Source organism: Schistocerca americana, chromosome 10 (assembly GCF_021461395.2).
Source record: "Schistocerca americana isolate TAMUIC-IGC-003095 chromosome 10, iqSchAmer2.1, whole genome shotgun sequence".
NCBI lineage: Eukaryota > Metazoa > Arthropoda > Insecta > Orthoptera > Acrididae > Schistocerca > Schistocerca americana.
Genome location: NC_060128.1, coordinates 71,844,058 through 71,864,203, shown reverse-complemented (window position 1 = coordinate 71,864,203; position 20,146 = coordinate 71,844,058).

Below are 20,146 nucleotides of genomic sequence, written 5' to 3'. Positions count from 1 at the left end.
CGTCAGTAAGAAGGTCCAAGGGATACAGTAAACCTGTATTGAAGCATCGGAACGTAAAGCAGGTCTCACAGGAAATGTTCAAAAATTAGACAGTAAGATGAATAGTCTTCTTTTACTTAAGTCAGCATTGTGCATTTTGTATTTAATTCCGATGCAATTTCTGTGTTTCATTGTCAATAAGAAGGTCAAAGGGATGCAGAAAACCTGAAGTGAAGCATCGGAATCAAAAACTGGTCTCACAGGAAACGTTCAAAACATAGACAGTAAGAAGAGTCAGTCTTCTTGTACTTAAGTCGGCATTTTGCCTTTTGTATTTAATTCCGATGCAATATCTGTGTTTCATCGTCAATAAGAAGGTCCAAGGGATACAGTAAACCTGAAGTGAATCATCGGAATCTAAAACTGGTCTCACAGGAGATGTTCAAAACATAGACAGTAAAGAGACAGTCCTCTCGTACTTATGTCGGCATTGTGCCTTTTATATTTAATACCGTTCAATTTCTGTGTTTCATCGTCAATAAGAAGGTCCAAGGGATACAGTAAACCTGAATTGAAACATCGGAACGTAAAACTGGTCTCACAGGAAAGGTTCAAAACATAGACAGTGAGAAGAGTCAGTCTTCTTGCACTTAAGTCGGCACTGTGCCTTTTGTATTTATTTCCGATGCAATGACTGTGTTTCATCGTCAATAAGAAGATGCAAGGGATACAGTAAACATGAATTGAAGCATTGGAATGTAAAACTGGTCTCACAGGAAAGGTTCAAAACATAGACAGTGAGAAGAGTCAGTCTTCTTTCACTTAAGTCGGCATTGTGCCTTTTGTATTAAATTCCGATGCAATTACTGTGTTTCATCGTCAATAAGAAGGACCAAGGGTAACAGTAAACCTGAAGTTAAGCATCGGAATCTAAAACTGGTCTAACAGGAATGGTTCAAGTCGTAGACAGTAAGAAGAGTCAGTCTACTTGTACTTAAGTCGGCATTTTGCTTTTTGCATTTAATTCCGATGCAATTTCTGTGTTTAATCGTCAATAAGAAGGTCCAAGGGATACAGTAAACAAGAAGTGAATCATCGGAATCTAAAACAGTTCTCACAAGAGAGCTTCAAAACATAGACAGTAAGTAGATGCATTCCTCTCGTACTTAAGTCGGCATTGTGCCATTTGTATTTAATTCCGATGCAATTTCTGTGTTTCATTGTCAACAAAAAGGTCCAAGGTATACAGTAAAACTGAATTGAAGCATTGGAATGTTAAACTGGTTTCACAGGAGAGGTTCAAAACAAAGACAGTGAGAAGAGTCAGTCTTTTTGCACTTAAGTCGGCATTGTGCCTTTTGTATTTAATTCCGATGCAATTTCTGTGTTTCATTGTAAATAAGAAAGTCCAAGGGATACAGTAAACCTCAAGTGAAGCATCGGAAAATAAATCTGGTCTCACAGGAAAGGTTCAAATCATAGATAGTGAGAAGAGTTAGACTTCTTGTACTTAAGTCGGCATTGTTCATTTTGTATTTAATTCCGATGCAATTTCTGTGTTTCATCGTCAATAAGAAAGTCCAAGAGATACAGTAAACCTGGAGTGAAGCATCGGAATCTAAAACTGATCTCACGAGGGAGGTTCAAAGCCTAGACAGTAAGAAGAGGCACTCCTCTCGTACTTAAGTCGGCATTCTGCCTTTTGTATTTAATTCCGAAACAATTTCTGTGTTACATCGTCAATAAGGAGGTCCAAATGATACAGTAAACCTGAATTCAAGAATCTGGTTGTAAAACTGGTCTCAGAGGAAAGGTTCAAAAATTAGATAGTAAGAGGAGTGAGTCTTCTTGTACTAAAGTCGGCATTATGCCTTTTGTATATAATTTTGATGCAATTTCTGTGTTTCATTGTCAATAAGAAGGTCAAAGGGATGCAGAAAACCTGAAGTGAAGCATCGGAATCTAAAACTGGTTTCACCGGAAAGGCTCAAATCGTAGACAGTAAGAAGAGTCAGTCTTCTTGTACTTAAGTCGGCATTGTGCCTTTTGCATTTAATCCCGATCCAATTTCTGTGTTTCGTCGTCAATAAGAAGGTCCGAGGGGAACAGTATACCTGAAGTGAAGCATCGGAATCTAAAACTGGACGCACAGGAGAGGTTCAAAACATAGATGGTAAGAAGATTCAGTTCTTGTACCTAAGTCGGCATTGTGCCTTTTGTATATAATTCCTATGCAATTTCTGTGTTTCGCCGTCAATAAGAAGGTCCAAGGGTAACAGTAAACCTAAAGTTAAGCATCGGAATCTAATACTGGTCTCACAGGAAAGGTTCAAAACACAGATAGTAAGAAGAGTCAGTCTTCTTGTACTTAAGTCGGCATTGTGCCTTTTGTATATACTTCCGATGCAATTTCTGTATTTCATCGTCAATAAGAAGGTCCAAGGGTAACAGTAAATATGAAGTGAAGCATCGGAATCTAAAACTGGTCTCACAGGAAAGGCTCAAATCATAGACAGTAAGAAGAGTCAGTCTTCTTGTACTTAAGTCGGCATTGTGCCTTTTGCATTTAATCCCGATGCAATTTCTGTGTTTCATCGTCAATTAGAAGGTCCAAGGGATACAGTAAAACTGAATTGAAGCATCGGAACGTAAAACAGGTCTCACAGGAAAGGTTCAAAAATTAGACAGTAAGAAGAATGAGTCTTCTTGTACTTAAGTCAACATTGTGTCTTTTGTATTTAATTCCGATGCAATTTGTGTGTTTCATTGTGAATAAGAAGGTCAAAGGTATACAGAAAACCTGAAGTGAAGCATCGGAATCAAAAACTGGTCTCACAGGAAACGTTCAAAACATAGACAGTAAGAAGAGTCAGTCTTCTTTTACTTAAGTCGGCATTTTGCCTTTTGTATTTAATTCCGATGCAATATCTGTGATTCATCGTCAATAAGAAGGTCCAAGGGATACAGTAAACCTGAAGTGAATCATCAGAATCTAAAACTAGTCTCACAGGAGAGTTTCAAAACATAGACAGTAAGAAGAGACAGTCCTCTCGTACTTAAGTCGGTGTTGTGGCTTTTGTATTTAATTCCGATGCAATATCTGTGTTTCATCGTCAATAAGAAGGTCCAAGGGATACAGTAAACCTGAAGTGAATCATCGGAATCTAAAACTGGTCTCACAGGAGATGTTCAAAACATAGACAGTAAAGAGACAGTCCTCTCGTACTTAAGTCGGCATTGTGCCTTTTGTATTTAATTCCGATCAATTTCTGTGTTTCATTGTCAATAAGAAGGTCCAAGGGATACAGTAAACCTGAATTGAAGCATCGGAACGTAAAGCAGGTCTTACAGGAAAGGTTCAAAAATTAGACAGTAATAAGAATGAGTCTTCTTGTACTTAAGACAGCATTGTGCCTTTTGTATTTAATTCCGATGCAATTTCTGAGTTTCATTGTCAATAAGAAGGTCAAAGGGATGCAGAAAACCTGACGTGAAGCATCGGAATCAAAAACTGGTCTCACAGGAAACGTTCAAAACATAGACAGTAAGAAGAGTCAGTCTTCTTGTACTTAAGTCATCATTTTGCCTTTTGTATTTAATTCCAATGCAATATCTGTGTTTCATCGTCAATAAGAAGGTCGAAGGGATACAGTAAACCTGAAGTGAATCATCGGAATCTAAAACTGGTCTCACAGTAGAGGTTCAAAACATAGACATTAAGAAGAGACAGTCCTCTCGTACTTAAGTCGGCATTGTGCGTTTTGTATTTAATTCCGATCAATTTCTGTGTTTCATCGTCAATAACAAGGTCCAAGGGATACAGTAAACCTGAATTGAAGCATCGGAACGTAAAACTGGTGTCACAGGAAAGGTTCAAAACATTGACAGTGAGAAGAGTCAGTCTTCTTGCAATTAAGTCGGTATTGTGCCTTTTGTATTTAATTCCGGTGCATAGTCTGTGTTTCATCGTCAACAAGGAGGTCCAAGGGATACAGTAAACCTGAAGTGAAGCTTCAGAATCTGAAACTGGTCTCACAGGAAAGGTTCAAAACATAGACAGTAAGAAGAGTCAGTCCTCTTGTACTTAAGTCGGCATTGTGCCTTTTGTATATAATTCCGATGCAGTGTCTGTGTTCCATCGTCAATAAGAAGATCCAAGGGTAACAGTAAACCTGAAGTAAAGCATCGGAATCTAAAACTGGTCTCACAGGAAAGGCTCAAATAGTTGACAGTAAGAAGAGTCAGTCCTCTTGTACTTAAGTCGGCATTTTGCCTTTTGTATTTAACTCCGATGCCATTTCTGTGTTTCATCGTCAATAAAAAGGTCCAAAGGATACAGTAAACCTGAATTGAAGCATCGGAATGAAAACTGGTTTCACAGGAAAGTTTCAAAACATAGACAGTAAGAAGAGCCAGTCTACTTGTACTTAAGTCGGCATTGTGCCTTTTGTATTTAATTCCGATGGAATTTCTGTGTTTAATCGTCAATAAGAAGGTCCAAGGGATACAGTAAACCTGAAGTGAAGCAACGGAATCTAAAACTGGTCTCACAGGAAACGTTCAAATTGTAGACAGTAAGAAGAGACAGTCTTCTTGTACTTAAGTCGGCATTTTGCCTTTTGTATTTAATTCTGATGCATTATCTGTGTTTCATCGTCAGTTAGAAGGTCAAAGAGATACAGTAAACCTGAAGTGAAGCATCGGAATCTAAAACTACTCTCACAACAAAGGCTCACATCGTACACAGTAAGAAGAGTCAGTCTTTTTGTACATAAGTCAGCATTGTGCTTTTTGTACTTAATTCCGATGCAATTTCTGAGTTTAGTTGTCAATAAGAAGGTCCAAGGGATACAGTAGACCTGAAGTGAAGCATCGGAATATAAAACTGGTCTCACAACAATGGCTCACATCGTAGGCAGTAAGAAGAGTCAGTCTTTTTGCACATAAGTCAGCTTTGTGCCTTTTGTACTTAATTCCGATGCAATTTCTGTGTTTCGTTGTCAATAAGAAGGTCCAAGGGATACAGTAAACCTGAAGTGAAGCATCGGAATCTAAAACTGGTCTCACAGGAATGGTTCAAACATAGATAGTGAGGAGAGTCAGCCCTCTTGTACTTAAGTCGGCATTGTGCCTTTTGTATTAAATTCCGAAGCAATTTCTGTGTTTCATCGTCAAATAGAAGGTCCAAGATATACAGTAAACCTGAAGTGAAGCATCGGAATCTAAAACTGGTCTCACAGGAAAGGTTCAAATTGTAGACAGTAAGAAGAGACAGTCTTCTTGTACTTAAGTCGGCATTTTGCCTTTTGTATTTAATTCTGATGCAATATCTGTGTTTCATCGTCAGTTAGAAGGTCAAAGAGATACAGTAAACCTGAAGTGAAGCATCGGAATCTAAAACTACTCTCACAACAAAGGCTCACATCGTACACAGTAAGAAGAGTCAGTCTTTTTGTACATAAGTCAGCATTGTGCCTTTTGTACTTAATTCCGATGCAATTTCTGTGTTTCATCGTCAATAACAAGGTCCAAGGGTAACAGTAAACCTGAAGTTAAGCATCGGAATCTAAACCTGGTCTCCCAGGAGAGGTTCAAAACATAGATAGTTAGAAGAGTCATTCCTCTTGCATTAAGTCGGCATTGTGCCTTTTGTATATAATTCCGATGCAATTTCTGAGTTTCATTGTCAATAAGAAGGTCAAAGGGATGCAGAAAACCTGACGTGAAGCATCGGAATCAAAAACTGGTCTCACAGGAAACGTTCAAAGCATAGACAGTAAGAAGAGTCAGTCTTCTTGTACTTAAGTCTTCATTTTGCCTTTTGTATTTAATTCCGATGCAATATCTGTGTTTCATCGTCAATAAGAAGGTCGAAGGGATACAGTAAACCTGAAGTGAATCATCGGAATCTAAAACTGGTCTCACAGTAGAGGTTCAAAACATAGACATTAAGAAGAGACAGTCTTCTCGTACTTAAGTCGGCATTGTGCCTTTTGTATTTAATTCCGATCAATTTCTGTGTTTCATCGTCAATAACAAGGTCCAAGGGATACAGTAAACCTGAATTGAAGCATCGGAACGTAAAACTGGTGTCACAGGAAAGGTTCAAAACATTGACAGTGAGAAGAGTCAGTCTTCTTGCAATTAAGTCGGTATTGTGCCTTTTGTATTTAATTCCGGTGCATAGTCTGTGTTTCATCGTCAACAAGGAGGTCCAAGGGATACAGTAAACCTGAAGTGAAGCTTCAGAATCTGAAACTGGTCTCACAGGAAAGGTTCAAAACATAGACAGTAAGAAGAGTCAGTCCTCTTGTACTTAAGTCGGCATTGTGCCTTTTGTATATAATTCCGATGCAGTGTCTGTGTTCCATCGTCAATAAGAAGATCCAAGGGTAACAGTAAACCTGAAGTAAAGCATCGGAATCTAAAACTGGTCTCACACTAAAGGCTCAAATAGTTGACAGTAAGAAGAGTCAGTCCTCTTGTACTTAAGTCGGCATTTTGCCTTTTGTATTGAATACCGATGCTATTTCTGTGTTTCATCGTCAAAAAGAAAGTCCATGGGATAAAGTAAACCAGAAGTGAAGCATCGATATCTAAAACTGGCCACACAGGAGAGGTTCAAAACATAGACAGCAAGAAGAGTCAGTCTTCTTGTACTTGAGTCGGCATTGTGCCTTTTGTATTTAATTCCGATGCCATTTCTGTGTTTCATCGTCAATAAAAAGGTCCAAAGGATACAGTAAACCTGAATTGAAGCATCGGAATGAAAACTGGTTTCACAGGAAAGTTTCAAAACATAGACAGTAAGAAGAGCCAGTCTTCTTGTACTTAAGTCGGCATTGTGCCTTTTGTATTTAATTCCGATGGAATTTCTGTGTTTAATCGTCAATAAGAAGGTCCAAGGGATACAGTAAACATGAAGTGAAGCATCGGAATCTAAAACTGGTCTCACAGGAAACGTTCAAATTGTAGACAGTAAGAAGAGACAGTCTTCTTGTACTTAAGTCGGCATTTTGCCTTTTGTATTTAATTCTGATGCAATATCTGTGTTTCATCGTCAGTTAGAAGGTCAAAGAGATACAGTAAACCTGAAGTGAAGCATCGGAATCTAAAACTACTCTCACAACAAAGGCTCACATCGTACACAGTAAGAAGAGTCAGTCTTTTTGTACATAAGTCAGCATTGTGCCTTTTTTACTTAATTCCGATGCAATTTCTGTGTTTCATCGTCAATAACAAGGTCCAAGGGTAACAGTAAACCTGAAGTTAAGCATCGGAATCTAAACCTGGTCTCCCAGGAGAGGTTCAAAACATAGATAGTAAGAAGAGTCATTCCTCTCGCATTAAGTCGGCATTGTGCCTTTTGTATATAATTCCGATGCAATTTCTGTCTTTCATCGTCAATAAGAAGGTTCAAGGGTAAGGGTAAACATGAAGTGAAGCATCGGAATCTAAAACTGGTTTCACCGGAAAGGGTCAAATCGTAGACAGTAAGAAGAGTCAGTCTTCTTGTACTTAAGTCGGCATTGTGCCTTTTGCATTTAATCCCGATCCAATTTCTGAGTTTCATCGTCAATAAGAAGGTCCGAGGGTAACAGTATACCTGAAGTGAAGCATCGGAATCTAAAACTAGTCTCACAGGAAAGGTTCAAAACATAGATGGTAAGAAGATTCAGTCTTCTTGTACCTAAGTCGGCATTGTGCCTTTTGTATATAATTCCTATGCAATTTCTGTGTTTCGCCGTCAATAAGAAGGTCCAAGGGTAACAGTAAACCTGACGTTAAGCATCGGAATCTAATACTGGTCTCACAGGAAAGGTTCAAAACACAGACAGTAAGGATAGTCAGTCTTCTTGTACTTAAGTCGGCATTGTGCCTTTTGTATATAAATCCGATGCAATTTCTGTGTTTCATCGTCAATAAGAAGGTCCAAGGGTAACAGTAAATATGAAGTGAAGCATCGGAATCTAAGACTGGTCTCACAGGAAAGGCTCAAATCATAGACAGTAAGAAGAGTCAGTCTTCTTGTACTTAAGTCGGCATTGTGCCTTTTGCATTTAATCCCGATGCAATTTCTGTGTTTCATCGTCAATAAGAAGGTATAAGGGATACAGTAAAACTGAATTGAAGCAACGGAACGTAAAACAGGTCTCACAGGAAAGGTTCAAAAATTAGACAGTAAGAAGAATGAGTCTTCTTGTACTTAAGTCAGCATTGTGTCTTTTGTATTTAATTCCGATGCAATTTCTGTGTTTCATTGTCAATAAGAAGGTCAAAGGTATACAGAAAACCTGAAGTGAAGCATCGGAATCAAAAACTGGTCTCACAGGAACCGTTCATAACATAGACAGTAAGAAGAGTCAGTCTTCTTTTACTTAAGTCGGCATTTTGCCTTTTGTATTTAATTCCGATGCAATATCTGTGATTCATCGTCAATAAGAAGGTCCAAGGGATACAGTAAACCTGAAGTGAATCATCGGAATCTAAAACTGGTCTCACAGGAGTTGTTCAAAACATAGACAGTAAGGAGACAGTCCTCTCGTACTTAAGTCGGCATTGTGCCTTTCGTATTTAATTCCGATCAATTTCTGTCTTTCATCGTCAATAAGAAGGTCCAAGGGATACAGTAAACCTGAATTGAAGCATCGGAACGTAAAGCAGGTCTCACAGGAAAGGTTCAAAAATTAGACAGTAATAAGAATGAGTCTTCTTGTACTTAAGACAGCATTGTGCCTTTTGTGTTTAATTCCGATGCAATTTCTGTGTTTCATTGTCAATAAGAAGGTCAAAAGGGATGCAGAAAACCTGAAGTGAATCATCGGAATCTAAAACTGGTCTCACAGGAAACGTTCAAAACATAGACAGTAAGAAGAGTCAGTTTCTTGTACTTAAGTCGGCATTTTGCCTTTTGTATTTAATTCCGATGCAATATCTGTGTTTCATCGTCAATAAGAAGGTCCAAGGGATACAGTAAACCTGAAGTGAATCATCGGAATCTAAAACTGGTCTCACAGTAGAGGTTCAAAACATAGACATTAAGAAGAGACAGTCCTCTCGTACTTAAGTCGGCATTGTGCCTTTTGTAATTAATTCCGATCAATTTCTGTGTTTCATCGTCAATAAGAAGGTCCAAGGGATACAGTAAACCTGAATTGAAGCATCGGAACGTAAAACTGGTGTCACAGGAAAGGTTAAAAACATTGACAGTGAGAAGAGTCAGTCTTCTTGCAATTAAGTCGGTATTGTGCCTTTTGTATTTAATTCCGTTGAATAGTCTGTGTTTCATCGTCAACAAGGAGGTCCAAGGGATACAGTAAACCTGAAGTGAAGCTTCAGAATCTGAAACTGGTCTCACAGGAAAGGTTCAAAACATAGACAGTAAGAAGAGTCAGTCCTCTTGTACTTAAGACGGCATTGTGCCTTTTGTATATAATTCCGATGTAGTGTCTGTGTTTCATCGTCAATAAGAAGATCCAAGGGTAACAGTAAACCTGAAGTAAAGCATCGGAATCTAAAACTGGTCTCACAGAAGAGGCTCAAATAGTTGACAGTAAGAAGAGTCAGTCCTCTTGTACTTAAGTCGGCATTTTGCCTTTAGTATTGAATACCGATGCTATTTCTGTGTTTCATCGTCAAAAAGAAAGTCCATGGGATAAAGTAAACCAGAAGTGGAGCATCGATATCTAAAACTGGCCTCACAGGAGAGGTTCAAAACATAGACAGTAAGAAGAGTCAGTCTTCTTGTACTTGAATCGGCATTGTGCCTTTTGTATTTAATTCCGATGCCATTTATGTGTTTCATCGTCAATAAAAACGTCCAAAGGATACAGAAAACCTGAATTGAAGCATCGGAATGAAAACTGGTTTCACAGGAAAGTTTCAAAACATAGACAGTAAGAAGATCAGTCTTCTTGTACTTAAGTCGGCATTGTGCCTTTTGTATTTAATTCCGATGCAATTTCTGTGTTTAATCGTCAATAAGAAGGTCCAAGGGATACAGTAAACCTGAAGTGAAGCATCGGAATCTAAAACCGGTCTCACAGGAAAAATTCAAAAACAAAGACATTAAGAAGACTCAGTCTTCTCGTACTTAAGTCGGCATTGTGGCTTCTGTATTTAATTCCGATGCAATTTCTGTGTTTCACCGTCAACAAGAAGGTCCAAGGGTAATAGTAAACCTAAAGTTAAGCATCGGAGTCTAAAACTGGTCTGACAGGAAAGGTTCAAAGGATAGATAGTAAGAAGAGTCAGTTTTCTTGCACTTAAGTCGGCATTGTGTCTTTTGTATTTAATTCCGATGCAATTTCTGTGTTTCATCGTCAATAAGAAGGTCCAAGGGATACAGTAAACCTGAAGTGAAGCATCGGAATATAAAACTGGTCTCACAACAATGGCTCACATCGTAGGCAGTAAGAAGAGTCAGTCTTTTTGTACATAAGTCAGCTTTGTGCTTTTTGTACTTAATTCCGATGCAATTTCTGTGTTTCGTTGTCAATAAGAAGGTCCAAGGGATACAGTAAACCTCAAGTGAAGCATCGGAATCTAAAACTGGTCTCACAGGAATGGTTCAAACATAGATAGTGAGAAGAGTCAGCCCTCTTGTACTTAAGTCGGCATTGTGCCTTTTGTATTAAATTCCGAAGCAATTTCTGTGTTTCGTCGTCAAATAGAAGGTCCAAGAGATACACTAAACCTGAAGTGAAGCATCGGAATCTAAAACTGGTCTCACAGGAAAGGCTCAAATTGTAGACAGTAAGAAGAGACAGTCTTCTTGTACTTAAGTCGGCATTTTGCCTTTTGTATTTAATTCTGATGCAATATCTGTGTTTCATCGTCAGTTAGAAGGTCAAAGAGATACAGTAAACCTGAAGTGAAGCATCGGAATCCAAAACTACTCTCACAACAAAGGCTCACATCGTACACAGTAAGAAGAGTCAGTCTTTTTGTACATAAGTCAGCATTATGCCTTTTGTACTTAATTCCGATGCAATTTCTGTGTTTCATCGTCAATAAGAAGGTCCAAGGGATACAGTAAACCTGAAGTGATGCATCGGAATCTAAAACTGGTCTCACAGGAAATGTTTAAACCATAGACAGGGAGAAGAGTGAGTCTTCTTGTACTTAAGTCGGCATTATGCCTTTTGTATATAATTCCGACGCAATTTCTGTGTTTCATCGTCAATAAGAAGGTCCAAGAGCGACAGTAAACCTCAACGTAAGCATTGGAATCTAAAACTGGTCGCACAGGAAAGGTTCAAAACATAGATAGTGAGAATAGTCAGTCCTCTTGTACTTAAGTGGGCATTGTGCCTTTTGTATTTAATTCCGATGCAATTTCTGTGTTTCATCGTCAAATAGAAGGTCCAAGAGATACAGTAAACCTGAATTGAACCATCGGAATGAAAACTGGTGTCACAGGAAAGGTTCAAAACAAGACAGTAATAAGAGTCAGTCTTCTTGTACTTAAGTCAGCAATGTGCCTTTTGTATTTAATTCTGATGCAATTTCCGTGTGTTATTGTCAATAAGAAGGTCAAAGGGATACAGTAAGCCTGAAATGAAGCATCGGAATCTAAAACTGGTCGCACAGGAAAGGTTCAAAACATTGACAGTAAGAAGAGTCAGTCTTCTTGTACTTATGTATGCATTGGGCTTTTTGTATTTAATTCCGATGCAATTTCTGTGTTTCATCGTCAATAAGAAGGTCCAAGAGATAGAGTAAATCTGAAGTGAAGCATCAGAATCTAAAACTGGACTCACAGGAAAGGTTCAAAAACAAAGACAGTAGAAGAGTCAGTCTCCTTGTACTTAAGTCGACATTGTGGCTTCTGTATTCAATGCCGATGCAATTTCTGTGTTTCACCGTCAATAAGAAGGTCCAAGGGTAACAGTAAACCTAAAGTTAAGCATCAGAGTCTATAACTGGTATCACAGGAAAGGTTCAAAGCATAGATAGTAAGAAGAGTCAGTTTTCTTGTACTTAAGTCGGCATTGTGCCTTTTGTATTTAATTCCGATGCAATTTCTGTGTTTCATCGTCAATATGAAGGTACAAGAGATACAGTAAACCTGAAGTGAAGCATCGGAATCTAAAACTGGTCTCACAGGAAAGGCTCAAACCGTAGACAGTAAGAAGCGTAAGTCTTTTTGTACATAAGTCAGCATTTTGCCTTTTGTACTTAATTCCGATGCAATTTCTGTGTTTCATCGTCAATAAGAAGGTCCAAGGGATACAGTAACCCTGAAGTGAAGCATCGGAATGTAAAACTGGTCTCACAGGAAACGCTCGAAACATAGACAGGAAGGAGAGTGAGTCTTCTTGTACTTAAGTCGGCATTATGCCTTTTGTATATAATTCCGATGCAATTTCTGTGTTTCATCGTCATTAAGAAGGTCCAAGGGTGACAGTAAACCAGAAGGTATGCATCGGAATCTAAAACTGGTCTCACAGGAAAGGTTCAAAGCATAGATAGTAAGAAGAGTCAGTCTTCTTGAACCTAAGTTGACATTGTGCCTTTTGTATTAATTCCGATGCGATTTCTGTGTTTCATCGTCAATATGAAGGTCCAAGGGTGACAATAAACCTGAAGGTAAGCATCGAAATATAAAACTGGTCTCACAAGAAAGGCTCAAATCGTTGACAGTAAGAAGAGTCAGTCTTCTTGTACTTAAGTCGGCATTTTGCCTTTTGTATTTAATACCGATGCAATTTCTGTGTTTCATCGTCAATAAGGAGGTCCAAGGGATACAGTAAACCTGAAGTGAAGCATCGATATCTAAAACTGGCCTCACAGGAGAGGTTCAAAACATAGACAGTAAGAAGAGTCAGTCTTCTTGTACTTAAGTCGGCATTGTGCTTTTGTATTTAATTCCGATGCCATTTCTGTGTTTCATCGTCAATAAAAAGGTACAAGGGATACAGTAAACCTGAATTGAAGCATCGGAATGAAATCTGGTGTCACAGGAAAGGTTCAAAACATAGACAGTAAGAAGAGTCAGTCTTCTTGTACTTAAGTCAGCATTGTGCCTTTTATATTTATTTCCGATGCAATTTCTGTGTTTCATTGTCAATAAGATGGTCAAAAGGATACAGTAAACCTGAAGGTAAGCATCGGAATCTAAAACTGGTCTCACAGGAAAGGTTCTAAACATAGATAGTAAGAAGAGTCAGTCTTCTTCAACCTAAGTCGGCATTGTGCCTTTTGTATTAATTCCGATGCAATTTCTGTGATTCATCGTCAATAAGAAGGTCCAAGAGATACAGTAAACCAGAAGTGAAGCATCGGAATGTAAAACTGGTCTTACAGGAAAGGTTCAAAACATAGACAGGAAGAAGAGTGAGTCTTTTTGTACTTAGGTCGGCATTATGCCTTTTGTATATAATTCCGATGCAATTTCTGTGTTTCATCGTCAACATGAAGGTCCAAAGGTGACAGTAAACCTGAAGGTAAGCAACGGAATCTAAAACTGGTCTCACAGGAAAGGCTCAAATCGTTGACAGTAAGAAGAGTCAGTCTTCTTGTACTTAAGTCGGCATTGTGCCTTTTGTATTTAATTCCGATGCCATTTCTGTGTTTCATCGTCAATAAAAAGGTCCAAGGGATACAGTAAACCTGAATGGAAGCATCAGAATGAAATCTGGTGTCACAGGAAAGGTTCAAATCGTAGACAGTAAGAGGAGTAATTCTTTTTCTACATAAGTCAGCATTGTGCCTTTTGTACTTAATTACGATGCAATTTCTGTGTTTCATCGTCAATAAGAAGGTGCAAGGGATACAGTAACCCTGAAGTGAAGCATCGGAATGCAAAACTAGTCTCACAGGAAAGTTTCAAAGCATTGACAGGAAGAATAGTGAGTCTTCTTGTACTTAAGTCGGCATTATGCCTTTTGTATATAATTCCGATGCAATTTCTGTGTTTCATCGTCAATACGAAGGTGCAAGGTATACAGTAACCCTGAAGTGAAGCATCGGAATGCAAAACTGGTCTCACAGGAAAGTTTCAAAAACATAGACAGGAAGAATAGTGAGTCTTCTTGTACTTAAGTCGGCATTATGCCTTTTGTATTAATTCCGATGCAATTTCTGTGTTTCATCGTCAATAAGAAGGTCCAAGAGATACAGTAAACCTGAACTGAAGCATTGGAATCTAAAACTGGTCTCACAGGAAAGGCTCAAATCGTAGATAGTAAGAAGAGTTTGTCTTTTTGTACATAAGTCAGCATTGTGCCTTTTGTACTTAATTCCGATGCAATTTCTGTGTTTCATCGTCAATAAGAAGGTCCAAGGGATACAGTAAACCTGAAGTGAAGCATCGGAATGTAAAACTGGTCTCACAGGAAAGGTTCAAAACATAGACAGGAAGAAGAGTGAGTTTTCTTGTACTTAAGTCGGCATTATGCCTCTTGTTTATGATTCCGATGCAATTTCTGTGTTTCATGTTTAATATGAAGGTCCAAGGGTGACAGTAAACCTGAAGGTAAGCATCGGAATCTAAAACTGGTCTCACAGGAAAGGCTCAAATCGTTGACAGTAAGAAGAGTCAGTCTTCTTGTACTTAAGTCGGCATTTTGCCTTTTGTATTTAATTCCGATGCAATATCTGTGTTTCATCGTCAATAAGAAGGTCCAAGGGATACAGTAAACCTGAAGTGAAGCATCGATATCTAAAACTGGCCTCACAGGCGAGGTTCAAAACATAGACAGTAAGAAGTGTCAGTCTTCTTGTACTTATGTCGGCATTGTGTCTTTTGTATTTAATTCCGATGCCATTTCTGTGTTTCATCGTCAATAAAAAGGTACAAGGGATGGATTAAACCTGAATTGAAGCATCGGAATGAAATCTGGTGTCACAGGAAAGGTTCAAAACATAGACAGTAAGAAGAGTCAGTCTTCTTGTACTTAAGTCAGCATTGTGCCTTTTGTATTTATTTCCGATGCAATTTCTGTGTTTCATTGTCAATAAGATGGTCAAAAGGATACAGTAAACCTAAAGGCAAGCATCGGAATCTAAAACAGGTCTCACAGGAAAGGTTCAAAACATAGATAGTAAGAAGAGTCAGTCTTCTTCAACCTAAGTCGGCATTGTTCCTTTTGTATTAATTCCGATGCAATTTCTGTGTTTCATCGTCAATAAGAAGGTCCAAGAGATACAGTAAACCAGAAGTGAAGCATCGGAATCTAAAACAGGTCTCACAGGAATGGCTCAAATCGTAGACAGTAAGAAGAGTCAGTCTTTTTGTACATAAGTCAGTATTGTGCCTTTTGTACTTAATTCCGATGCAATTTCTGTGTTTCATCGTCAATAAGAAGGTCCAAGGGAAACAGTAAACCTGAAGTGAAGCATCGGAATGTAAAACTGGTCTTACAGGAAAGGTTCAAAGCATAGACAGGAAGAAGAGTGAGTCTTCTTGTACTTAAGTCGGCATTATGCCTCTTGTTTATGATTCCGATGCAATTTCTGTGTTTCATCGTCAATAAGAAGGTCCAAGGGATACAGTAAACCTGAAGTGAAGCATCGGAATCTAAAACTAGTCTCACAGGAGAGGTTTAAAACATAGACAGTAAGAAGAGACATTCCTCTCGTACCTAAGTCGGCATTGTGCCTTTTATATATATATCCGATGCAATTTCTGTGTTTCATCGTCAATAAGAAAGTCCAAGGGTCACAGTAAACCTGAAGGTAAGCATCGGAATCTAAAACTGGTCTCACAGGAAAGGTTCAAAACATAGATAGTAAGAAGAGTCAGTCTTCTTGAACCGAAGTCGGCATTGTGTCTTTTGTATTAATTCCGATGCAATTTCTGTGTTTCATCGTCAATAAGAAGGTCCAAGAGATACAGTAAACCTGAACTGAAGCATTGGAATCTAAAACTGGTCTCACAGGTAAGGCTCAAATCGTAGATAGTAAGAAGAGTTAGTCTTTTTGTACATAAGTCAGCATTGTGCCTTTTGTACTTAATTCCGATGCAATTTCTGTGTTTCATCGTCAATAAGAAGGTCCAAGGGATACAGTAAACCTGAAGTGAAGCATCGGAATGTAAAACTGGTCTCACATTAAAGGTTCAAAACATAGACAGGAAGAAGAGTGAGTCTTCTTGTACTTAAGTCGGCGTTATGCCTCTTGTTTATGATTCCGATGCAATTTCTGTGTTTCATCGTCAATAAGAAGGTCCAAGGGATACAGTAAACCTGAAGTGAAGCATCGGAATCTAAAACTGGTCTCACAGGAAAGGCTCAAATCGTTGACAGTAAGAAGAGTCAGTCTTCTTGTACTTAAGTCGGCATTTTGCCTTTTGTATTTAATACCGATGCAATTTCTGTGTTTCATCGTCAATAAGAAGGTGCAAGGGATACAGTAAACCTGAAGGTAAGCATCGGAATCTAAAACTGGCCTCACAGGAGAGGTTCAAAAGATAGACAGTAAGAAGAGTCAGTCTTCTTGTACTTAAGTCGGCATTGTGCCTTTTGTATTTAATTCCGATGCCATTTCTGTGTTTCATCGTCAATAAAAAGGTCCAAGGGATACAGTAAACCTGAATTGAAGATTCGGTATGAAAACTGGTGTCACAGGAAAGGTTCAAAACATAGACAGTACGAAAAGTCAGTCTTCTTGTACGTAAGTCAGCATTGTGCCTTTTGTATTTAATTCCGATGCAATTTCCCTGTTTCATTCCCAATAAGGTCAAAGGGATACAGTAAACCTGAAATGAAGCATCGGAATCTAAAACTGGTCTCACAGGAAAGGCTCAAATCGTTGACAGTAAGAAGAGTCAGTCTTCTTGTACTTAAGTCGGCATTTTGTCTTTTGTATTTAAATCCGATGCAATATCTGTGTTTCATCGTCAATAAGAAGGTCCAAGGGATACAGTAAACCTGAAGTGAAGCATCGATATCTAAAACTGGCCTCACAGGAGAGGTTCAAAACATAGACAGTAAGAAGAGTCAGTCTTCTTGTACTTATGTCGGCATTGTGTCTTTTGTATTTAATTCCGATGCCATTTCTGTGTTTCATCGTCAATAAAAAGGTACAAGGGATACAGTAAACCTGAATTGAAGCATCGGAATGAAATCTGGTGTCACAGGAAAGGTTCAAAACATAGACAGTAAGAAGAGTCAGTCTTCTTGTACTTAAGTCAGCATTGTGCCTTTTGTATTTATTTCCGATGCAATTACTGTGTTTCATTGTCAATAAGATGGTCAAAAGGATACAGTAAACCTAAAGGTAAGCATCGGAATCTAAAACTGGCCTCACAGGAGAGGTTCAAAAGATAGACAGTAAGAAGAGTCAGTCTTCTTGTACTTAAGTCGGCATTGTGCCTTTTGTATTTAATTCCGATGCCATTTCTGTGTTTCATCGTCAATAAAAAGGTCCAAGGGATACGGTAAACCTGAATTGAAGATTCGGTATGAAAACTGGTGTCACAGGAAAGGTTCAAAACATAGACAGTAAGGAAAGTCAGTCTTCTTGTACGTAAGTCAGTATTGTGCCTTTTGTATTTAATTCCGATGCAATTTCCGTGTTTCATTGCCAATAAGGACAAAGGGATACAGTGAACCTGAAATGAAGCATCGGAATCTAAAACTGGTCTCACAGGAAAGGCTCAAATCGTTGACAGTAAGAAGAGTCAGTCTTCTTGTACTTAAGTCGGCATTTTGCCTTTTGTATTTAATTCCGATGCAACATCTGTGTTTCATCGTCAATAAGAAGGTCCAAGGGATACAGTAAACCTGAAGTGAAGCATCGATATCTAAAACTGGCCTCACAGGAGAGGTTCAAAACATAGACAGTAAGAAGAGTCAGTCTTCTTGTACTTATGTCGGCATTGTTCCTTTTGTATTAATTCCGATGCAATTTCTGTGTTTCATCGTCAATAAGAAGGTCCAAGAGATACAGTAAACCAGAAGTGAAGCATCGGAATCTAAAACAGGTCTCACAGGAATGGCTCAAATCGTAGACAGTAAGAAGAGTCAGTCTTTTTGTACATAAGTCAGTATTGTGCCTTTTGTACTTCATTCCGATGCAATTTCTGTGTTTCATCGTCAATAAGAAGGTCCAAGGGATACAGTAAACCTGAAGTGAAGCATCGGAATGTAAAACTGGTCTTACAGGAAAGGTTCAAAACATAGACAGGAAGAAGAGTGAGTCTTCTTGTACTTAGGTCGGCATTATGCCTTTTGTATATAATTCCGATGCAATTTCTGTGTTTCATCGTCAACATGAAGGTCCAAGGGTGACAGTAAACCTGCAGGTAAGCATCGGAATCTAAAACTGGTCTCACAGGAAAGGCTCAAATCGTTGACAGTAAGAAGAGTCAGTCTTCTTGTACTTAAGTCGGCATTTTGCCTTTTGTATTTAATACCGATGCAATTTCTGTGTTTCATCGTCAATACGAAGGTCCGAGGGATACACTAAACATGAAGCGAAGCATCGATATCTATAACTGGCCTCACAGAAGAGGTTCAAAACATAGACAGTAAGAAGTGTCAGTCTTCTTGTACTTAAGTCGGCATTGTGCCTTTTGTATTTAATTCCGATGCCATTTCTGTGTTTCATCGTCAATAAAAAGGTCCAAGGGATACAGTAAACCTGAATTGAAGCATCGGAATGAAATCTGGTGTCACAGGAAAGGTTCAAAACATAGACAGTAGGAAGAGTCAGTCTTCTTGTACTTAAGTCAGCATTGTGCCTTTTGTATTTAATTCCGATGCAATTTCTGTGTTTCATTGTCAATAAGAAGGTCAAAGGGATACAGTAAACCTGAAATGAAGCATCGGAATCTAAAACTGGTCTCACAGGAAAGGTTCACAACATTGACAGTAAGAAGAGTCAGTCTTCTTCTACTTAGGTCGGCATTGTGCCTTTTGTACTTAATTCCGATGCAATTTCTGTGTTTCATCGTCAATAAGAAGGTCCAAGAGATACAGTAAACCTGAAGTGAAGCATCGGAATCCAAGACTGGTCTCACAGGAAAGGCTCAAATCGTACACAGTAAGAAGAGTAAGTCTTTTTCTACATAAGTCAGCATTGTGCCTTTAGTACTTAATTCCGACGCAATTTCTGTGTTTCATCGTCAATAAGAAGGTCCAAGGGATACAGTAACCCTGAAGTGAAGCATCGGAATGTAAAACTGGTATCACAGGAAAGGTTCAAAACATAGACAGGAAGAAGTGTGAGTCTTCTTGTACTTAAGTCGGCATTATGCCTTTTGTATATAATTCCGACGCAATTTCTGTGTTTCATCGTCAATAAGAAGGTCCAAGAGATACAGTAAACCTGAAGTGAAGCATCGGAATCTAAGACTGGTCTCACAGGAAAGGCTCAAATCGTACACAGTAAGAAGAGTAAGTCTTTTTCTACATAAGTCAGCATTGTGCCTTTAGTACTCAATTCCGACGCAATTTCTGTGTTTCATCGTCAATAAGAAGGTCCAAGGGATACAGTAACCCTGAAGTGAAGCATCGGAATGCAAAACTGGTCTCACAGGAAAGTTTCAAAACATAGACAGGAAGAATAGTGAGTCTTCTTGTACTTAAGTCGGCATTATGCCTTTTATATATATATCCTATGCAATTTCTGTGTTTCATCGTCAATAAGAAAGTCCAAGGGTGACAGTAAACCTGAAGGTAAGCATCGGAATCTAAAACTGGTCTCACGGGAAAGGTACAAAACATAGATAGTAAGAAGAGTCAGTCTTCTTTAACCGAAGTCGGCATTGTGCCTTTTGTATTAATTCCGATGCAATTTCTGTGTTTCATCGTCAATAAGAAGGTCCAAGAGATACAGTAAACCTGAGCTGAAGCATTGGAATCTAAAACTGGTCTCACAGGAAAGGCTCAAATCGTAGATAGTAAGAAGAGTTAGTCTTTTTGTACATAAGTCAGCATTATGCCTTTTGTACTTAATTCCGATGCAATTTCTGTGTTTCATCGTCAATAAGATGGTCCAAGGGATACAGTAAACCTGAAGTGAAGCATCGGAATGTAAAACTGGTCTCACAGGAAAGGTTCAAAACATAGACAGGAAGCAGAGTGAGTCTTCTTGTACTTAAGTCGGGATTATACCTTTTGTATATAATTCCGATGCAATTTCTGTGTTTCATCGTCAATATGAAGGTCCAAGGGTGACAGTAAACCTGAAGGTATGCATCGGAATCTAAAACTGGTCT